Source organism: Lissotriton helveticus, chromosome 11, assembly GCF_964261635.1.
Source record: "Lissotriton helveticus chromosome 11, aLisHel1.1, whole genome shotgun sequence".
In the NCBI taxonomy this organism is placed as follows: domain Eukaryota; kingdom Metazoa; phylum Chordata; class Amphibia; order Caudata; family Salamandridae; genus Lissotriton; species Lissotriton helveticus.
Genome location: NC_136072.1, coordinates 1,081,996,048 through 1,082,015,519, shown reverse-complemented (window position 1 = coordinate 1,082,015,519; position 19,472 = coordinate 1,081,996,048). Strand labels below are relative to the sequence as shown.

The window sequence follows — 19,472 nt, the reverse complement described above, 5'->3', positions numbered from 1 at the left end:
TTATACTTGCCCTATATATGGCTGTGTGTACGTTGTGTGTCTCCGTCTGCATGCAGCATACAAATGTGCCAGATCTGGTAGCCCAGTTGTGCTGATGCAGCCACACAAGAGCTCTTTGCCTGACCTCATTGTCACCAATTCAAATCAGAGAGGATCCATGCAGTCTTTCAAGGCTCTCAGGTGAAAAAATGGGCCCTAGAGCAAGGAAGTAAATAGGCCCCCTTGTTGAAGTTTGGAATATAAAATACCGCAATAATCAGCGTTCAGTGGGTCCCGCAGGTCTGTGGGCGCCAGTGCAACTGCACCTGCTGCACCAACAGAAGCTACGCCCCTGTCATAGAGCTGGGTAACATCAATTACTCAGTGCCACAAAGAGCATTAGAAATAAACTTTACATAATGTCAAACGGCAAAAACAAGAGCTTTGTCAGTTCTTGTTCTGTTTCAAACACTCCATACAATCTGTATGAACCCTCTCCACATTTTCCTACTGATAACAAACGCCTTCGCTCCCAGAAAAAAACTTTCTGGGCGGTTAGTGCACATTTGAATGGGAGATGAGACCTCGGAAGAGCCCAGCCCTGCGCCGGACTGCGAGTCACCTCAGAGAGCAGAAACAAAGCCCGTCCTCTGCCCATCACTGACCCAAGCGAATCTGTGGAGCAAAGATGAGAACAAAGAGGAAGAAATAAAAGAATAACGAAAACTCATCAAGGAAAATAAATCCCTATATTACTGCTGTATTTAAAAAGCTGAGAAAACAAAAGAGAACGTAAAGAGTAAACTGAAGCCAAATAGAGTCACCGTTTTGTCCTTGTCACAGATCACAAATCTGCAAGTAAATTGCATTGCAAAATAAACTATCTTATTTTTTAATTACATATTCTCCAGTCTCCGAAGAGACTGTCAAAAATTGCCATTTCGACTATATTTCAAGTCTCCATGATGGGGTATTGGGTAAAGTTTTCAATAAGCAATAATCGCGCCTCGGTTAAACCTCATTGGCTACGATACTGCCACTGCGCAAAGCTAAACAATTTAGTGTGAATTTCATGCACACTTGCCCTAGTACCTCATGTTGCAAAGAACATGATTCCTTTTCAAAAGATGTTATCTGTTTATGCATAACTACTCCTCCACTGCTTCTGATAGGCAATGTAAGACATATAATGGTGTTGTTTTACTAATTTCTATCAGCTCTCTGCCCCAAACAGTTGATAGCCACACGCAGAGAATTATGGGAAATTGTATGCTAAATAGCTGTCCAGGTAAGCAGCACCCTCCCAAGTTATGGATTTGATGCTCAGGCAGATATACCTTCACACAAAGATGAGATCTAGGCTGCTAACCATGGGTTGTGGAAAATATAAGAAGCACAAATTCATAATAGCATCCTCATAGGTCCCACTGTCTTCAAATGTTTACTAGAGAAGGAACGGCAATCAATTTAGGTTTAAAGTATTTTATTCAGCACGACACACAAGGACAGACAAATAATAACAAAGACACAGCAGGGCGGAAAGCCAAAGTTCAAAAGCGGCAGCAACAGGTAACATCCTGTGGGTCTCGAGCGCTCAAGAGCAGAAGACAAATGTCGCCTCAATGTGTCAGAACTTTTCAACAAACCCCCCCCCTCCAACAGCCCCCCCAACTCCCAACCACCCTTCACCCCCCCCCCCCCCCTTCCCCCCCTCCTCGTCCAGTGCACAGTTCCTAATAGCGACACACATCAGAGCTTCAGCGTCAAGGATGACTAGGCCATAGGGAGATCATGGGGCAGAGCCCTCCGGGGTCGGAAGCCTGAGAAGGCGGAGATACTTGGGACAGGTGAGCTCTCGAAATTCAGTAAGCAACAGGGAGTGAAAGGGTTGCCAGAGTTCTCTAAACTGATCCACATCACCCGCCACCGTAAGAGACATTTTCTCCATTCCCAACACATGCCATAACCTGTGAATCCAGCCAGTGATAGACGGTATCGTGGCCGTGTGCCAGTGAATTAAAATGTTCTGGACAGCGGAACCCAGAGCTATCGCTATCTGCCTACCCCTGCGAGATCGAAGGGGATACATGAGATCATTCGGGAGCCCCAACAGAGTATAGGCAGGGAAGCGGGGCAGTTCAATTTCGAAGCTAGAATCAATTTCATCCAACACTTCCTTCCAGTAAGGCTCCAGAAGCGGGCAGTCCCAAAGTATGTGAGTGAGAGTACCTCGATGCCCACATCCTCTCCAGCATGTATCATCTTTACCACGATCAAACTCACGCACTCGTTCAGGCGTGTAATACCAGTAGGTAGAAACTTTAGTTAGTGTATCAGTGAGCCCCATGTGGTAAGCTGAGTGCCTCGCTCTGTACGATATGTGTTCCCACTCTTTATGGCTTAGTGTCCTCCCCGATTCCCGTTCCCACCGCTCCCTCCCAGGGTGGCAAAGGTGTGTTGCTGGTGGCTGCAGGAGTTTATACAAATCAGTGATCAGTTTGGAGTCCGAAGTCCGCGTCATGAGCCAATGTTCATAGGGGAGAAAAGGCCGGTCGGCCGTCCCTCTCACCTGCGGCTGAAGAGCCCAGTGGCGAGCCTGCATATAGCGAAGTCGCTCTGTCTCCGGAAGCGAAAACTCTTGACGGAGCTGGGGAAAGGGGATAACCCCTTCCGGGCCATACAGGTGACATAAGGCCCTACATCCCGCTTGACGCCATCTCGCAAAGGCCCCCGTTTCCATCCCCGGGGTAAAGTCCGGGTTGTCCACCAGCGGGGTGAGCGGAGACGGGAACGTGGTAAGACCACGCAGAACGCCAGTAGCATCCCACACTCGCAGAGGCACTCTCGTGACAAAGGAGGCGTAGAGGTTTTTAGGCCGGTGCGGGCGACGCAGGAAGGGGATCTCCTGTAAGGGCCTCCCAGCCACCGACTGATCTTGAAAGAGCCAGTGCTTATCAGACTCCCATTTACTCCACTCCACAAGGTAGCGCAATTGAGTAGCTTGAAAGTACTTGCGGAAGTCAGGAATACCTAACCCGCCAGCTTCCGGGGCCAACAATGAGAGGGCCCTATGCATCCTAGGTTTCTTACCCTGCCAGACAAACCGAGAAACGTCCGCTTGGAGCTGCGAGATCCATCCTACCGGCGGTTGGAGCGGCAGGGCCCGAAAGAGGTATAGTACCTGAGGCAACACCGTCATCTTGACGGCAGCTATTCTGCCAAGCCAGGAAAAAATGCCTCGGTTCCACTGGCCCAACTCCTCCCTAATCTTGGCACCTAGAATCCGGTAGTTCGCCGACACCATGGCCGGCAAGGTAGGGGCAATCTGGATCCCCAGATACGGCACCGCTCCCGAAGACCAGAGCATGGGGAACCGTTGCTGCAGATACGTCCTAGTGTCCGATTCGAGCGAGACATCCAGCGCCACTGATTTCCCCATGTTCATCTTAAACCCCGACACAGTGCCAAAGGAGGCCAATTCCTCCATGCACGCGGGGAGAGCCACGCGGGGCCTGTCAATGGTCAAAATAACATCGTCAGCGTAGAGGCTAATAGCGTGTTCAAAGCCCCCCATTCGGATGCCAGTCACCATCGGGTTATCTCGCATCCGCTGGGCCAACGGCTCCATGTACAGCGCGAAAAGCAGGGGCGAGAGCGGACCGCCCTGCCTGGTGCCCCGTTCAATACCAAAAGAGACCGAGGCACATCCGTTGACCCGGACCACCGCCGACGGGCGGTTGTAACAGTTAAGGATCATGGAGCGGAATTTCTCTCCAATACCAGCCTTCATCAGCACTCGTTCCAAGTACGGCCAGTGGACACGGTCAAATGCCTTCTCCGCATCCACCGCCAACAGCATCCGTTCCCCAGGAATCCTGGAGGCCTTTTCCAGCAAATGGACTACACGTTTCGTATTGTCCACCGTCTGCCGTCCAGGGACGAAGCCCGCCTGATCGGGGTCGACCAAACCGGGTAGGTGGAGAGCCAGTCTAGCGGCCAGGATCCCCGTATACAACTTCAGATCGATGTCCAAAAGGGAGATCGGCCTATATGATCCGCACTGCGTCGGATCTTTACCGGGCTTAGGGATTACCGAGATGGTAGCTCGAAGCAGATCAGGCGGAATGGCCCCAGGGTCCGCAAAGGAGTTAAAAAGACGCGTCAGGATGGGAGCCAACGTCGTGCAGAATGTTTTGTAAAATAGTGCGACGTAGCCATCCGGCCCCGGTGCCTTACCATGTTTAAGTCTGGCAATAGCAGATATCACCTCCTCAACCCGGATGTCTCTGTCTAAGTGGTCCGCCTGTTCTGGCTCCAGTGAAGGCAAGACAACCGAGCCCAAATACGCTTCCAGGGCCTCCTCATTCGGGGGATCTCCCGTATAGAGGTCTTCATAAAACCTGCGGACGACAGCCGCTATCTGCGCGTCACCAGTCTCCAGGCGCCCCGACGGGTCAGCGATTTCCTTAACAAGCTGGGATTGCCGCGCCACTCGGAGCCTATGTGCCAACAACCGGCCACACCGGTCTCCACCGGTGTAAAAGGCGTGCCGCAACCGCAACGCCGCATACTCAGCCCGGTCAAGGTCCAGGGCTGCTAAAAGCTTCCGAGCCTCCTTGAGCTGCCGCCAAATTCGAGGAGCCCCCGTCCTGCAGTGGATCTGTTCCAGCTCTCTCACCCGATCCGTAAGTTCCTCTCTTTTGGCCTGCCGTGCCTTATTATCCGCCGAAGAGATCGCAATGAATTCCCCTCTGACAACAGCCTTCAGGGCCGCCCATTGTGTAGCCCGACTAGTGTCCGCATTGTCATTATGAGATTGAAATTCTCTAATCACTGTCTCAATGCGAGTCACTACCTCCTTCCTGTGCAACAGCGTGTCACGAAGGCGCCATGTCCGAGGGCGAGGGGCCGCCGGAGGCACACTCAGCAGAACCTCAACAGGAGCATGGTCCGAAAGGGAGATCACCCCCATCTCCGCACCCGAGGCCAGCGCCTTTACCGGGGAGGTAACCAGAGGGTAATCTAACCGTGCATACGTCTTGTGCGCGTGGGAGTAATACGAATAATCCCTATCAGTCGGGTGTAGCTGTCTCCATAAGTCAAGGAGGTCCACCTCTGCAAGTTGAGCTCTTCGGTCCGCAGAGAGTTCCCCGACCTGAGGGGAGCGCTGCGCCGATCTATCTAGTGCGGAATCAAAGACAATATTAAAGTCCCCCCCGAGTATGATATGTCTATCTGGAGTAGCCGAGACCTCTTCGAACGCCGCCTGCAGAAAGCGGTCCTGCCGCTCATTGGGACCGTATAAAGACCCGATCGTAAACAGGAGACCCCCTATTCTAAACCGGTAAGCCAGTAGTCTACCTTTTTGTTCAGTGAATTTGTGAAGAATTTCCCCCCTGAAGTGGCGCGCCACCAGAATCGCCACTCCGGCCGTTTTAGTGGTGCAAGAGGAAAAGAATTGTGTAGGGAACTTGTGGGACTTGAGTCTGTGTGTGTCCTGTGATAGCAAGTGCGTCTCCTGTAGGAGACAAATGTCTGCCTGTGTGTTCTCTAAGAGCGAGAGGACTGCCCGCCTCTTTACAGGATTATTCAAACCCCGAACATTCAGGGTCACCACCTTACATGTGGTGGGAGGCATGGACAACAGTGGAGCAGAAAGCAGCAAGATCCCCCGTCAGCAAGATCGGGAGGACAGAGGCTAAACATGGCAAGGGGCGCAGCAAAGCACAAAGCAACGAACAGGGACAGGAGAAGCAAACCGTGTCATGCAAACCAATGAGCTTACCACCCAGCCGCCAACCCACTGCCCTCAGAATGTCTCGCACCAACCGCCCCTCGCCCCTCCAATTCTCCCGCAAAGCATGAAGACAAGCCAGACCACAGTCGTTATAGCTCAGTAGAAGCAACCCAAAAAGTACAGACACTGCCAAGATAACTAGAAACCCCTCTGTGCACTGGACGACCCCCCCTCCCCACTGCCAACACCCGGATCCCCCCCTCCTACCCCGACCCCAACCCTCCCAAACTTCTCCAAGTGACCCCGTCCCGCCCCCACCCCAGTCCCTCCCCTCAACTGGAACTGGCACAACTACCCCGAACTCCCCCCCACCCCCCTTCCAGAAGCCCCACAAACCCAGTGTCCCAGTCCGGTCCTTATCGGACAAGCCTGCGGAAAGTCAAACCAGTGGACGTCCAGCCACCACGCACCTCTCCGTGCCCCCCGCCCCCCCTAGACCCCCAAACCTGCATATCCATAGGTGCGATGTCGATCTCCCCCCGGAGTTCATTCAGGCTGTCAGAGCCACTTCATGCCTTACAGGATCAGCGGCTCCATCCCGCAACTCGGGATCCGGCTCCAACCCAGCCGCAGGGGAGTCCGGCCTTGTCGAAGAAGCGGATGACTGCCGGCCGGGGACCGTCTGCCAACCATCTCTGGTGAAACGATTCCGGCGGGGCGTGGGAGATCCGTCTTCAGTAGCAGTGATCCCTAACACCCCACAGGTATCCTGAAGGGAACGCAGCTGATGTAGGGTACCATTCCATCGAAAGATGAGACGGAAAGGGTGTCCCCAGGAGTACTGCGTGCCATGTCCCCTAAGAAAGTCGGTCGCAATTTTAAAAGCCTTGCGCTTCTGGAGGGTGGACGAGGCCAGGTCCTGATAAAGGGCTACTCGATGGCCCCTGAATTCTAGGGAAGATCTCTTTCGGGCCTCCCGCAGTATCCGCTCCTTCAGGGGATAGTCCGGCAAAAAGGCCAAGATGTCCGGAGGAGGTGCCGAAGTCCGGCGCTGCAGGCCCACTCGGTGCGCCCTATCAATCCGGATGGGAAAGTCAGCCGACTCACCCAGCACCTCTCGGAACAGATCCCCAAGGTACGATGCGACGTCCTCCCCCTCCTCCCGAGACGGAATGCCTCGGACACGGATGTTGTTCCGCCTGGAGCGATTTTCGAGGTCCTCCGTGTGTGACTGCAGGTCCAGCTGTTGCTCCCGAAGACGAATGACCTCCTGCTGAAGTTGCGCAATTTCTTCGTCTCTGTTGTGGCCCGCTTCTTCCACCGTAGCCACCCTGTCACCTAGGCCGCCCACGTCCCTTCGTATTTCACGGACCTCACCCGCCACCTCCTGCTTGAGCGTTTGGAAGTCGTCTCTCAGCGAGCTGAAGAGTGATTCCAGGAAGGACCTCGTAACCGGCGGCTCCCCCCCGCCTGCTCCCTGGGAGCCACCCGGAGGAGATGGGGACGGCTGACCCCGATCATGTCTTGCATTGTTCCTATGCAACATCTCAGGCAACGTGCGATCTCCTTTCCGCGTTCCCTTATTCTGCGCCATGATGGCCGTCGAGACGTTTCCCCCGGGAGTCCAATGTCTCAGCCCCCGGTATGATCCCAGGACCGGGCTAGCGGTCCCACACGGGGTCTCTCCAATGACCCAAGGGCTGGGTCACTTCACCGCCAAAGCAAGAACCGCAATGGGGCCCACGGCCTGCACCTCCAGTGACCAGCTGTCCGTCTGTGTCCGTAGGCCCACAGGGCCCGATCCCACACTCCTCTCAGCTCCACGGGCTCCGCTGTCTCAAGCCGACCGGCCCGGGCACCACTACGGACTCCCCTTCGAGCCAAGTCGCGGCGGGACCACCGGGTCACACGGATCCCGCAGCCATGCCTTGGTAGCTGTCGCCGCTCTTTACAGATCTATACAAGAGTGCGTAATTCGGCCGCCACGAGGCGGGCTAAGCCAAAGGAACCAGTTCTGCTTCGCGCCAATGTGCGGGCGCAATGGCGGGTCTAAGGCAGCAGTCCTCTACACTCGTCACCCGGGGGAGTCGGCCTCAGCGCTACATCTCAGCGCCCTCCTGCCACAAAGCTCACAACGGGGCCCACAGATGAATCCGCAGACCCGTCCGGGCCCCTCACTCCAGACCGGCGGGTCGCAAGTCCTCCGCCACACAGGCCGCCGAGAACCAGGAAATAGGCCAAAGCCACGGCCTCGATTAGCGCAAGGCCTCCAGTTCAGCTCCGCCCTCGCCGCTCACCGGACCGCTTCAAGAACCGGGTCCGCCAAGAAGACCCCCTCCGGGCTGAGCAGAGTTGCCCGGGACAGGCGCGGAGGGACCACAGCTCCTCCCGGAACCTCGAGGCGGCTATCCAAGAGGTCCATGTCCGGGACTAGGCCCAAGCCGCGGCCTCCCGTAGCTGCCGGCAGCAATCTCGGCACCGGACCCTCTCCGTCTCCAAGGGCAGGCCCACTGTGCGCACCGCAGGCACCGGTGATGAAGTCCGAGCCCAGCGGGTAGAGCGGAGCGCCGTCGCGTGGACCCAGATCGGCTTCCAAACCCGGGCAGGGTCCGCCTCCCTCCCAGGCCGTGCACCAGGCCCGATCTGCTCTCCGAGACGGCGCCGCACCTCGGACCGTAAAAGCACCACGGAATGCGGCCACAAGCTCACCGCCGCCACTCCATGTTCGAACACCCCCGCTCCACGAGTCTGAGCATTCCGGGGGGGAGAATCAGCTCATGTACGGTAGGATTAGGGCTTCAGGACGGCGGAGCTCACTTCGAGTGCGACCACTCAGCTCGCCATCTTGGCCACGCCCCCCAACGGCAATCAATTTAAAGGAAAATAAATTATAGATACATTTTTCCATATTCCATAATGCACGTCTGCCATTTCATGGCACTACATAGTTGCATTTGCTGCATTTCATTTTTAGCTTTGGGAGGTACAATATACTGGTTTCCTGGTTTTCAAAACATTTTAGGGGAAGATTCACAAGGACCTGACGCAACTGCATGGATGCATAAGTTTCCTTGAGTCAGTGCTGAATGTCCTTGTGCCACGATGAATGTGCTGTATTTACAATACAGCGCTCCATGGCACAAGGATTAACAGATGCGTCAGAAATTCTGACGCATCTGTTGGCACAAAAGTGACGCATTGCTGGAAATGCTCATGAAAGTGACGCAAAAAGCCCTGAGTCATAACTTATGCCTGGTCTGTGCTGGCGTAGGGATTTTGACACAGTGAAGGCGTAGAGTGATGTAGTGAAATCTTGTAGATTTCAGTGCGTCAGTTCTAGAAGGCTTTTAGCGTGGGAACGCCCACCCTGCATACATTATACCTGACGCAGGTATAATGTGATGCGGGACTTTACAATGTGACACATCTCCCTAGATGCGTCACATTGTAAATGGGCCGCAACATTTACGCCGCAGCTGCGTCACAATACAGATTTTTATACTTGCCCTATATAAGGCTGTGTGTACGTTGTGTGTCTCCGTCTGCATGCAGCATACAAATGTGCCAGATCTGGTAGCCCAGTTGGGCTGATGCAGCCACGCAAGAGCTCTTTGCCTGACCTCATTGTCACCGATTCAAATCAGGGAGGATCCATGCAGTCTTTCAAGGCTCTCAGGTGAAAAAATGGGCCCTAGAGCAAGGAAGAAAATAGGCCCCCTTGTTGAAGTTTGGATTATAAAATACCGCAATAATCAGGGTTCAGTGCGTCCCGCAGGTCTGTGGGCGCCAGTGCAACTGCACCTGCTGCACCAACAGAAGCTACGCCCCTGTCATAGAGCTGGGTAACATCAATTACTCAGTGCCACAAAGAGCATTAGAAATAAACTTTACATAATGTCAAACGGCAAAAACAAGAGCTTTGTCAGTTCTTGTTCTGTTTCAAACACTCCATACAATCTGTATGAACCCTCTCCACATTTTCCTACTGATAACAAACGCCTTCGCTCCCAGAAAAAAACTTTCTGGGCGGTTAGTGCACATTTGAATGGGAGATGAGACCTCGGAAGAGCCCAGCCTTGCACCGGACTGCGAGTCACTTCAGAGAGCAGAAACAAAGCCCGTCCTCTGCCCATCACTGACCCAAGCGAATCTGTGGAGCAAAGATGAGAACAAAGGGGAAGAAATAAAAGAATAACGAAAACTCATCAAGGAAAATAAATCCCTAAATTACTGCTGTATTTAAAAAGCTGAGAAAACAAAAGAGAACGTAAAGAGTAAACTGAAGACAAATGGAGTCACCATTTTGTCCTTGTCACAGATCACAAACCTGCAAGTAAATTGCATAGCAAAATAAACTATCTTATTTTTTAATTACATATTCTCCAGTCTCCGAAGAGACTGTCAAAAATTCCCATTTCGACTATATTTCAAGTCTCCATGACGGGGTATTGGGTAAAGTTTTCAATAAACAATAATCGCGCCTCGGTTAAACCTCATTGGCTACAATACTGCCACTGCGCAAAGCTAAACAATTTAGTGTGAATTTCATGCACACTTGCCCTAGTACCTCATGTTACAAAGAACATGATTCCTTTTCAAAAGATGTTATCTGTTTATGCATAACTACTCCTCCACTGCTTCTGATAGGCAATGTAAGACATATAATGGTGTTGTTTTACTAATTTCTATCAGCTCTCTGCCTCAAACCGTCGATAGCCACACGCAGAGAATTATAGGAAATTGTATGCTAAATAGCTGTACAGGTAAGCAGCACCCTCCCAAGTTATGGATTTGATGATCAGGCAGATATGCCTTCACACAAAGATGAGATCTAGGCTGCTAACCATGGGTTGTGGAAAATATAAGAAGCACAAATTCATAATAGCATTCTCATAGGTCCCACTGTCTTCAAATGTTTACTAGAGAAGGAACGGCAATCAATTTAAAGGAAAATAATTTATAGATAAATGTTTCCATATTCCATAATGCACATCTGCCATTTCATGGCACTACATAGTTGCATTTGCTGCATTTCATTTTTAGCTTTAGGAGGTACAATACACTGGTTTCCTGGTTTTCAAAACATTTTAGGGGAAGATTCACAAGGACCTGACGCAACTGCATGGATGCATAAGTTTCCTTGAGTCAGTGCTGAATGTCCTTGTGCCAAGATGAATGTGCTGTATTTACAATACAGCGCTCCATGGCGCAAGGATTAACAGATGCGTCAGAAATTCTGACGCATCTGTTGGCACAAAAGTGAAGCATTGCTGGAAATGCTCATGAAAGTGACGCAAAAAGCCCTGAGTCATAACTTATGCCTGGTCTGTGCAGGCGTAGGGATTTTGACACAGTGAAGGCGTAGAGTGATGTAGTGAAATCTTGTAGATTTCAGAGCGTCAGTTCTAGAAGGCTTTTAGCGTGGGAACGCCCACCCTGCATACATTATACCTGACGGAGGTATAATGTGATGCGGGACTTTACAATGTGACACATCTCCCTAGATGCGTCACATTGTAAATGGGCCACAACATTTACGCCGCAGCTGCGTCACAATACAGATTTTTATACTTGCCCTATATATGGCTGTGTGTACGTTGTGTGTCTCCGTCTGCATGCAGCATACAAATGTGCCAGATCTGGTAGCCCAGTTGTGCTGATGCAGCCACACAAGAGCTCTTTGCCTGACCTCATTGTCACCAATTCAAATCAGAGAGGATCCATGCAGTCTTTCAAGGCTCTCAGGTGAAAAAATGGGCCCTAGAGCAAGGAAGTAAATAGGCCCCCTTGTTGAAGTTTGGAATATAAAATACCGCAATAATCAGCGTTCAGTGGGTCCCGCAGGTCTGTGGGCGCCAGTGCAACTGCACCTGCTGCACCAACAGAAGCTACGCCCCTGTCATAGAGCTGGGTAACATCAATTACTCAGTGCCACAAAGAGCATTAGAAATAAACTTTACATAATGTCAAACGGCAAAAACAAGAGCTTTGTCAGTTCTTGTTCTGTTTCAAACACTCCATACAATCTGTATGAACCCTCTCCACATTTTCCTACTGATAACAAACGCCTTCGCTCCCAGAAAAAAACTTTCTGGGCGGTTAGTGCACATTTGAATGGGAGATGAGACCTCGGAAGAGCCCAGCCCTGCGCCGGACTGCGAGTCACCTCAGAGAGCAGAAACAAAGCCCGTCCTCTGCCCATCACTGACCCAAGCGAATCTGTGGAGCAAAGATGAGAACAAAGAGGAAGAAATAAAAGAATAACGAAAACTCATCAAGGAAAATAAATCCCTATATTACTGCTGTATTTAAAAAGCTGAGAAAACAAAAGAGAACGTAAAGAGTAAACTGAAGCCAAATAGAGTCACCGTTTTGTCCTTGTCACAGATCACAAATCTGCAAGTAAATTGCATTGCAAAATAAACTATCTTATTTTTTAATTACATATTCTCCAGTCTCCGAAGAGACTGTCAAAAATTGCCATTTCGACTATATTTCAAGTCTCCATGATGGGGTATTGGGTAAAGTTTTCAATAAGCAATAATCGCGCCTCGGTTAAACCTCATTGGCTACGATACTGCCACTGCGCAAAGCTAAACAATTTAGTGTGAATTTCATGCACACTTGCCCTAGTACCTCATGTTGCAAAGAACATGATTCCTTTTCAAAAGATGTTATCTGTTTATGCATAACTACTCCTCCACTGCTTCTGATAGGCAATGTAAGACATATAATGGTGTTGTTTTACTAATTTCTATCAGCTCTCTGCCCCAAACAGTTGATAGCCACACGCAGAGAATTATGGGAAATTGTATGCTAAATAGCTGTCCAGGTAAGCAGCACCCTCCCAAGTTATGGATTTGATGCTCAGGCAGATATACCTTCACACAAAGATGAGATCTAGGCTGCTAACCATGGGTTGTGGAAAATATAAGAAGCACAAATTCATAATAGCATCCTCATAGGTCCCACTGTCTTCAAATGTTTACTAGAGAAGGAACGGCAATCAATTTAGGTTTAAAGTATTTTATTCAGCACGACACACAAGGACAGACAAATAATAACAAAGACACAGCAGGGCGGAAAGCCAAAGTTCAAAAGCGGCAGCAACAGGTAACATCCTGTGGGTCTCGAGCGCTCAAGAGCAGAAGACAAATGTCGCCTCAATGTGTCAGAACTTTTCAACAAACCCCCCCCCCCTCCAACAGCCCCCCCAACTCCCAACCACCCTTCACCCCCCCCCCCCCCCTTCCCCCCCTCCTCGTCCAGTGCACAGTTCCTAATAGCGACACACATCAGAGCTTCAGCGTCAAGGATGACTAGGCCATAGGGAGATCATGGGGCAGAGCCCTCCGGGGTCGGAAGCCTGAGAAGGCGGAGATACTTGGGACAGGTGAGCTCTCGAAATTCAGTAAGCAACAGGGAGTGAAAGGGTTGCCAGAGTTCTCTAAACTGATCCACATCACCCGCCACCGTAAGAGACATTTTCTCCATTCCCAACACATGCCATAACCTGTGAATCCAGCCAGTGATAGACGGTATCGTGGCCGTGTGCCAGTGAATTAAAATGTTCTGGACAGCGGAACCCAGAGCTATCGCTATCTGCCTACCCCTGCGAGATCGAAGGGGATACATGAGATCATTCGGGAGCCCCAACAGAGTATAGGCAGGGAAGCGGGGCAGTTCAATTTCGAAGCTAGAATCAATTTCATCCAACACTTCCTTCCAGTAAGGCTCCAGAAGCGGGCAGTCCCAAAGTATGTGAGTGAGAGTACCTCGATGCCCACATCCTCTCCAGCATGTATCATCTTTACCACGATCAAACTCACGCACTCGTTCAGGCGTGTAATACCAGTAGGTAGAAACTTTAGTTAGTGTATCAGTGAGCCCCATGTGGTAAGCTGAGTGCCTCGCTCTGTACGATATGTGTTCCCACTCTTTATGGCTTAGTGTCCTCCCCAATTCCCGTTCCCACCGCTCCCTCCCAGGGTGGCAAAGGTGTGTTGCTGGTGGCTGCAGGAGTTTATACAAATCAGTGATCAGTTTGGAGTCCGAAGTCCGCGTCATGAGCCAATGTTCATAGGGGAGAAAAGGCCGGTCGGCCGTCCCTCTCACCTGCGGCTGAAGAGCCCAGTGGCGAGCCTGCATATAGCGAAGTCGCTCTGTCTCCGGAAGCGAAAACTCTTGACGGAGCTGGGGAAAGGGGATAACCCCTTCCGGGCCATACAGGTGACATAAGGCCCTACATCCCGCTTGACGCCATCTCGCAAAGGCCCCCGTTTCCATCCCCGGGGTAAAGTCCGGGTTGTCCACCAGCGGGGTGAGCGGAGACGGGAACGTGGTAAGACCGCGCAGAACGCCAGTAGCATCCCACACTCGCAGAGGCACTCTCGTGACAAAGGAGGCGTAGAGGTTTTTAGGCCGGTGCGGGCGACGCAGGAAGGGGATCTCCTGTAAGGGCCTCCCAGCCACCGACTGATCTTGAAAGAGCCAGTGCTTATCAGACTCCCATTTACTCCACTCCACAAGGTAGCGCAATTGAGTAGCTTGAAAGTACTTGCGGAAGTCAGGAATACCTAACCCGCCAGCTTCCGGGGCCAACAATGAGAGGGCCCTACGCATCCTAGGTTTCTTACCCTGCCAGACAAACCGAGAAACGTCCGCTTGGAGCTGCGAGATCCATCCTACCGGCGGTTGGAGCGGCAGGGCCCGAAAGAGGTATAGTACCTGAGGCAACACCGTCATCTTGACGGCAGCTATTCTGCCAAGCCAGGAAAAAATGCCTCGGTTCCACCGGCCCAACTCCTCCCTAATCTTGGCACCTAGAATCCGGTAGTTCGCCGACACCATGGCCGGCAAGGTAGGGGCAATCTGGATCCCCAGATACGGCACCGCTCCCGAAGACCAGAGCATGGGGAACCGTTGCTGCAGATACGTCCTAGTGTCCGATTCGAGCGAGACATCCAGCGCCCCTGATTTCCCCATGTTCATCTTAAACCCCGACACAGTGCCAAAGGAGGCCAATTCCTCCATGCACGCGGGGAGAGCCACGCGGGGCCTGTCAATGGTCAAAATAACATAGTCAGCGTAGAGGCTAATAGCGTGTTCAAAGCCCCCCATTCGGATGCCAGTCACCATCGGGTTATCTCGCATCCGCTGGGCCAACGGCTCCATGTACAGCGCGAAAAGCAGGGGCGAGAGCGGACAGCCCTGCCTGGTGCCCCGTTCAATACCAAAAGAGACCGAGGCACATCCGTTGACCCGGACCACCGCCGACGGGCGGTTGTAACAGTTAAGGATCATGGAGCGGAATTTCTCTCCAATACCAGCCTTCATCAGCACTCGTTCCAAGTACGGCCAGTGGACACGGTCAAATGCCTTCTCCGCATCCACCGCCAACAGCATCCGTTCCCCAGGAATCCTGGAGGCCTTTTCCAGCAAATGGACTACACGTTTCGTATTGTCCACCGTCTGCCGTCCAGGGACGAAGCCCGCCTGATCGGGGTCGACCAAACCGGGTAGGTGGAGAGCCAGTCTAGCGGCCAGGATCCCCGTATACAACTTCAGATCGATGTCCAAAAGGGAGATCGGCCTATATGATCCGCACTGCGTCGGATCTTTACCGGGCTTAGGGATTACCGAGATGGTAGCTCGAAGCAGATCAGGCGGAATGGCCCCAGGGTCCGCAAAGGAGTTAAAAAGACGCGTCAGGATGGGAGCCAACGTCGTGCAGAATGTTTTGTAAAATAGTGCGACGTAGCCATCCGGCCCCGGTGCCTTACCATGTTTAAGTCTGGCAATAGCAGATATCACCTCCTCAACCCGGATGTCTCTGTCTAAGTGGTCCGCCTGTTCCGGCTCCAGTGAAGGCAAGACAACCGAGCCCAAATACGCTTCCAGGGCCTCCTCATTCGGGGGATCTCCCGTATAGAGGTCTTCATAAAACCTGCGGAACACAGCCGCTATCTGCGCGTCACCAGTCTCCAGGCGCCCCGACGGGTCAGCGATTTCCTTAACAAGCTGGGATTGCCGCGCCACTCGGAGCCTATGTGCCAACAACCGGCCACACCGGTCTCCACCGGTGTAAAAGGCGTGCCGCAACCGCAACGCCGCATACTCAGCCCGGTCAAGGTCCAGGGCTGCTAAAAGCTTCCGAGCCTCCTTGAGCTGCCGCCAAATTCGAGGAGCCCCCGTCCTGCAGTGGATCTGTTCCAGCTCTCTCACCCGATCCGTAAGTTCCTCTCTTTTGGCCTGCCGTGCCTTATTATCCGCCGAAGAGATCGCAATGAATTCCCCTCTGACAACAGCCTTCAGGGCCGCCCATTGTGTAGCCCGACTAGTGTCCGCATTGTCATTATGAGATTGAAATTCTCTAATCACTGTCTCAATGCGAGTCACTACCTCCTTCCTGTGCAACAGCGTGTCACGAAGGCGCCATGTCCGAGGGCGAGGGGCCGCCGGAGGCACACTCAGCAGAACCTCAACAGGAGCATGGTCCGAAAGGGAGATCACCCCCATCTCCGCACCCGAGGCCAGCGCCTTTACCGGGGAGGTAACCAGAGGGTAATCTAACCGTGCATACGTCTTGTGCGCGTGGGAGTAATACGAATAATCCCTATCAGTCGGGTGTAGCTGTCTCCATAAGTCAAGGAGGTCCACCTCTGCAAGTTGAGCTCTTCGGTCCGCAGAGAGTTCCCCGACCTGAGGGGAGCGCTGCGCCGATCTATCTAGTGCGGAATCAAAGACAATATTAAAGTCCCCCCCGAGTATGATATGTCTATCTGGAGTAGCCGAGACCTCTTCGAACGCCGCCTGCAGAAAGCGGTCCTGCCGCTCATTGGGACCGTATAAAGACCCGATCGTAAACAGGAGACCCCCTATTCTAAACCGGTAAGCCAGTAGTCTACCTTTTTGTTCAGTGAATTTGTGAAGAATTTCCCCCCTGAAGTGGCGCGCCACCAGAATCGCCACTCCGGCCGTTTTAGTGGTGCAAGAGGAAAAGAATTGTGTAGGGAACTTGTGGGACTTGAGTCTGTGTGTGTCCTGTGATAGCAAGTGCGTCTCCTGTAGGAGACAAATGTCTGCCTGTGTGTTCTCTAAGAGCGAGAGGACTGCCCGCCTCTTTACAGGATTATTCAAACCCCGAACATTCAGGGTCACCACCTTACATGTGGTGGGAGGCATGGACAACAGTGGAGCAGAAAGCAGCAAGATCCCCCGTCAGCAAGATCGGGAGGACAGAGGCTAAACATGGCAAGGGGCGCAGCAAAGCACAAAGCAACGAACAGGGACAGGAGAAGCAAACCGTGTCATGCAAACCAATGAGCTTACCACCCAGCCGCCAACCCACTGCCCTCAGAATGTCTCGCACCAACCGCCCCTCGCCCCTCCAATTCTCCCGCAAAGCATGAAGACAAGCCAGACCACAGTCGTTATAGCTCAGTAGAAGCAACCCAAAAAGTACAGACACTGCCAAGATAACTAGAAACCCCTCTGTGCACTGGACGACCCCCCCTCCCCACTGCCAACACCCGGATCCCCCCCTCCTACCCCGACCCCAACCCTCCCAAACTTCTCCAAGTGACCCCGTCCCGCCCCCACCCCAGTCCCTCCCCTCAACTGGAACTGGCACAACTACCCCGAACTCCCCCCCACCCCCCTTCCAGAAGCCCCACAAACCCAGTGTCCCAGTCCGGTCCTTATCGGACAAGCCTGCGGAAAGTCAAACCAGTGGACGTCCAGCCACCACGCACCTCTCCGTGCCCCCCGCCCCCCCTAGACCCCCAAACCTGCATATCCATAGGTGCGATGTCGATCTCCCCCCGGAGTTCATTCAGGCTGTCAGAGCCACTTCATGCCTTACAGGATCAGCGGCTCCATCCCGCAACTCGGGATCCGGCTCCAACCCAGCCGCAGGGGAGTCCGGCCTTGTCGAAGAAGCGGATGACTGCCGGCCGGGGACCGTCTGCCAACCATCTCTGGTGAAACGATTCCGGCGGGGCGTGGGAGATCCGTCTTCAGTAGCAGTGATCCCTAACACCCCACAGGTATCCTGAAGGGAACGCAGCTGATGTAGGGTACCATTCCATCGAAAGATGAGACGGAAAGGGTGTCCCCAGGAGTACTGCGTGCCATGTCCCCTAAGAAAGTCGGTCGCAATTTTAAAAGCCTTGCGCTTCTGGAGGGTGGACGAGGCCAGGTCCTGATAAAGGGCTACTCGATGGCCCCTGAATTCTAGGGAAGATCTCTTTCGGGCCTCCCGCAGTATCCGCTCCTTCAGGGGATAGTCCGGCAAAAAGGCCAAGATGTCCGGAGGAGGTGCCGAAGTCCGGCGCTGCAGGCCCACTCGGTGCGCCCTATCAATCCGGATGGGAAAGTCAGCCGACTCACCCAGCACCTCTCGGAACAGATCCCCAAGGTACGATGCGACGTCCTCCCCCTCCTCCCGAGACGGAATGCCTCGGACACGGATGTTGTTCCGCCTGGAGCGATTTTCGAGGTCCTCCGTGTGTGACTGCAGGTCCAGCTGTTGCTCCCGAAGACGAATGACCTCCTGCTGAAGTTGCGCAATTTCTTCGTCTCTGTTGTGGCCCGCTTCTTCCACCGTAGCCACCCTGTCACCTAGGCCGTCCACGTCCCTTCGTATTTCACGGACCTCACCCGCCACCTCCTGCTTGAGCGTTTGGAAGTCGTCTCTCAGCGAGCTGAAGAGTGATTCCAGGAAGGACCTCGTAACCGGCGGCTCCCCCCCGCCTGCTCCCTGGGAGCCACCCGGAGGAGATGGGGACGGCTGACCCCGATCATGTCTTGCATTGTTCCTATGCAACATCTCAGGCAACGTGCGATCTCCTTTCCGCGTTCCCTTATTCTGCGCCATGATGGCCGTCGAGACGTTTCCCCCGGGAGTCCAATGTCTCAGCCCCCGGTATGATCCCAGGACCGGGCTAGCGGTCCCACACGGGGTCTCTCCAATGACCCAAGGGCTGGGTCACTTCACCGCCAAAGCAAGAACCGCAATGGGGCCCACGGCCTGCACCTCCAGTGACCAGCTGTCCGTCTGTGTCCGTAGGCCCACAGGGCCCGATCCCACACTCCTCTCAGCTCCACGGGCTCCGCTGTCTCAAGCCGACCGGCCCGGGCACCACTACGGACTCCCCTTCGAGCCAAGTCGCGGCGGGACCACCGGGTCACACGGATCCCGCAGCCATGCCTTGGTAGCTGTCGCCGCTCTTTACAGATCTATACAAGAGTGCGTAATTCGGCCGCCACGAGGCGGGCTAAGCCAAAGGAACCAGTTCTGCTTCGCGCCAATGTGCGGGCGCAATGGCGGGTCTAAGGCAGCAGTCCTCTACACTCGTCACCCGGGGGAGTCGGCCTCAGCGCTACATCTCAGCGCCCTCCTGCCACAAAGCTCACAACGGGGCCCACAGATGAATCCGCAGACCCGTCCGGGCCCCTCACTCCAGACCGGCGGGTCGCAAGTCCTCCGCCACACAGGCCGCCGAGAACCAGGAAATAGGCCAAAGCCACGGCCTCGATTAGCGCAAGGCCTCCAGTTCAGCTCCGCCCTCGCCGCTCACCGGACCGCTTCAAGAACCGGGTCCGCCAAGAAGACCCCCTCCGGGCTGAGCAGAGTTGCCCGGGACAGGCGCGGAGGGACCACAGCTCCTCCCGGAACCTCGAGGCGGCTATCCAAGAGGTCCATGTCCGGGACTAGGCCCAAGCCGCGGCCTCCCGTAGCTGCCGGCAGCAATCT

At 53.5% G+C, this 19,472-nt stretch overlaps 3 non-coding genes across 3 annotated transcripts; all 3 read right to left on the bottom strand.

The window, feature by feature from the left end:
- Window positions 1–890: 890 nt before the first annotated feature.
- LOC144793790 (U4 spliceosomal RNA) lies at window positions 891–1,030 on the bottom strand. Its single transcript, XR_013603256.1, has one exon. It is a non-coding gene; the product is annotated as a U4 spliceosomal RNA (small nuclear RNA).
- Window positions 1,031–10,102: 9,072 nt separating this feature from the next.
- LOC144793037 (U4 spliceosomal RNA) lies at window positions 10,103–10,242 on the bottom strand. The gene has a single exon (XR_013602708.1). It is a non-coding gene; the product is annotated as a U4 spliceosomal RNA (small nuclear RNA).
- A 1,929-nt stretch (window positions 10,243–12,171) lies between these two features.
- On the bottom strand, window positions 12,172–12,311 carry LOC144793789 (U4 spliceosomal RNA). The gene has a single exon (XR_013603255.1). It is a non-coding gene; the product is annotated as a U4 spliceosomal RNA (small nuclear RNA).
- Between the last annotated feature and the right edge of the window lie 7,161 nt (window positions 12,312–19,472).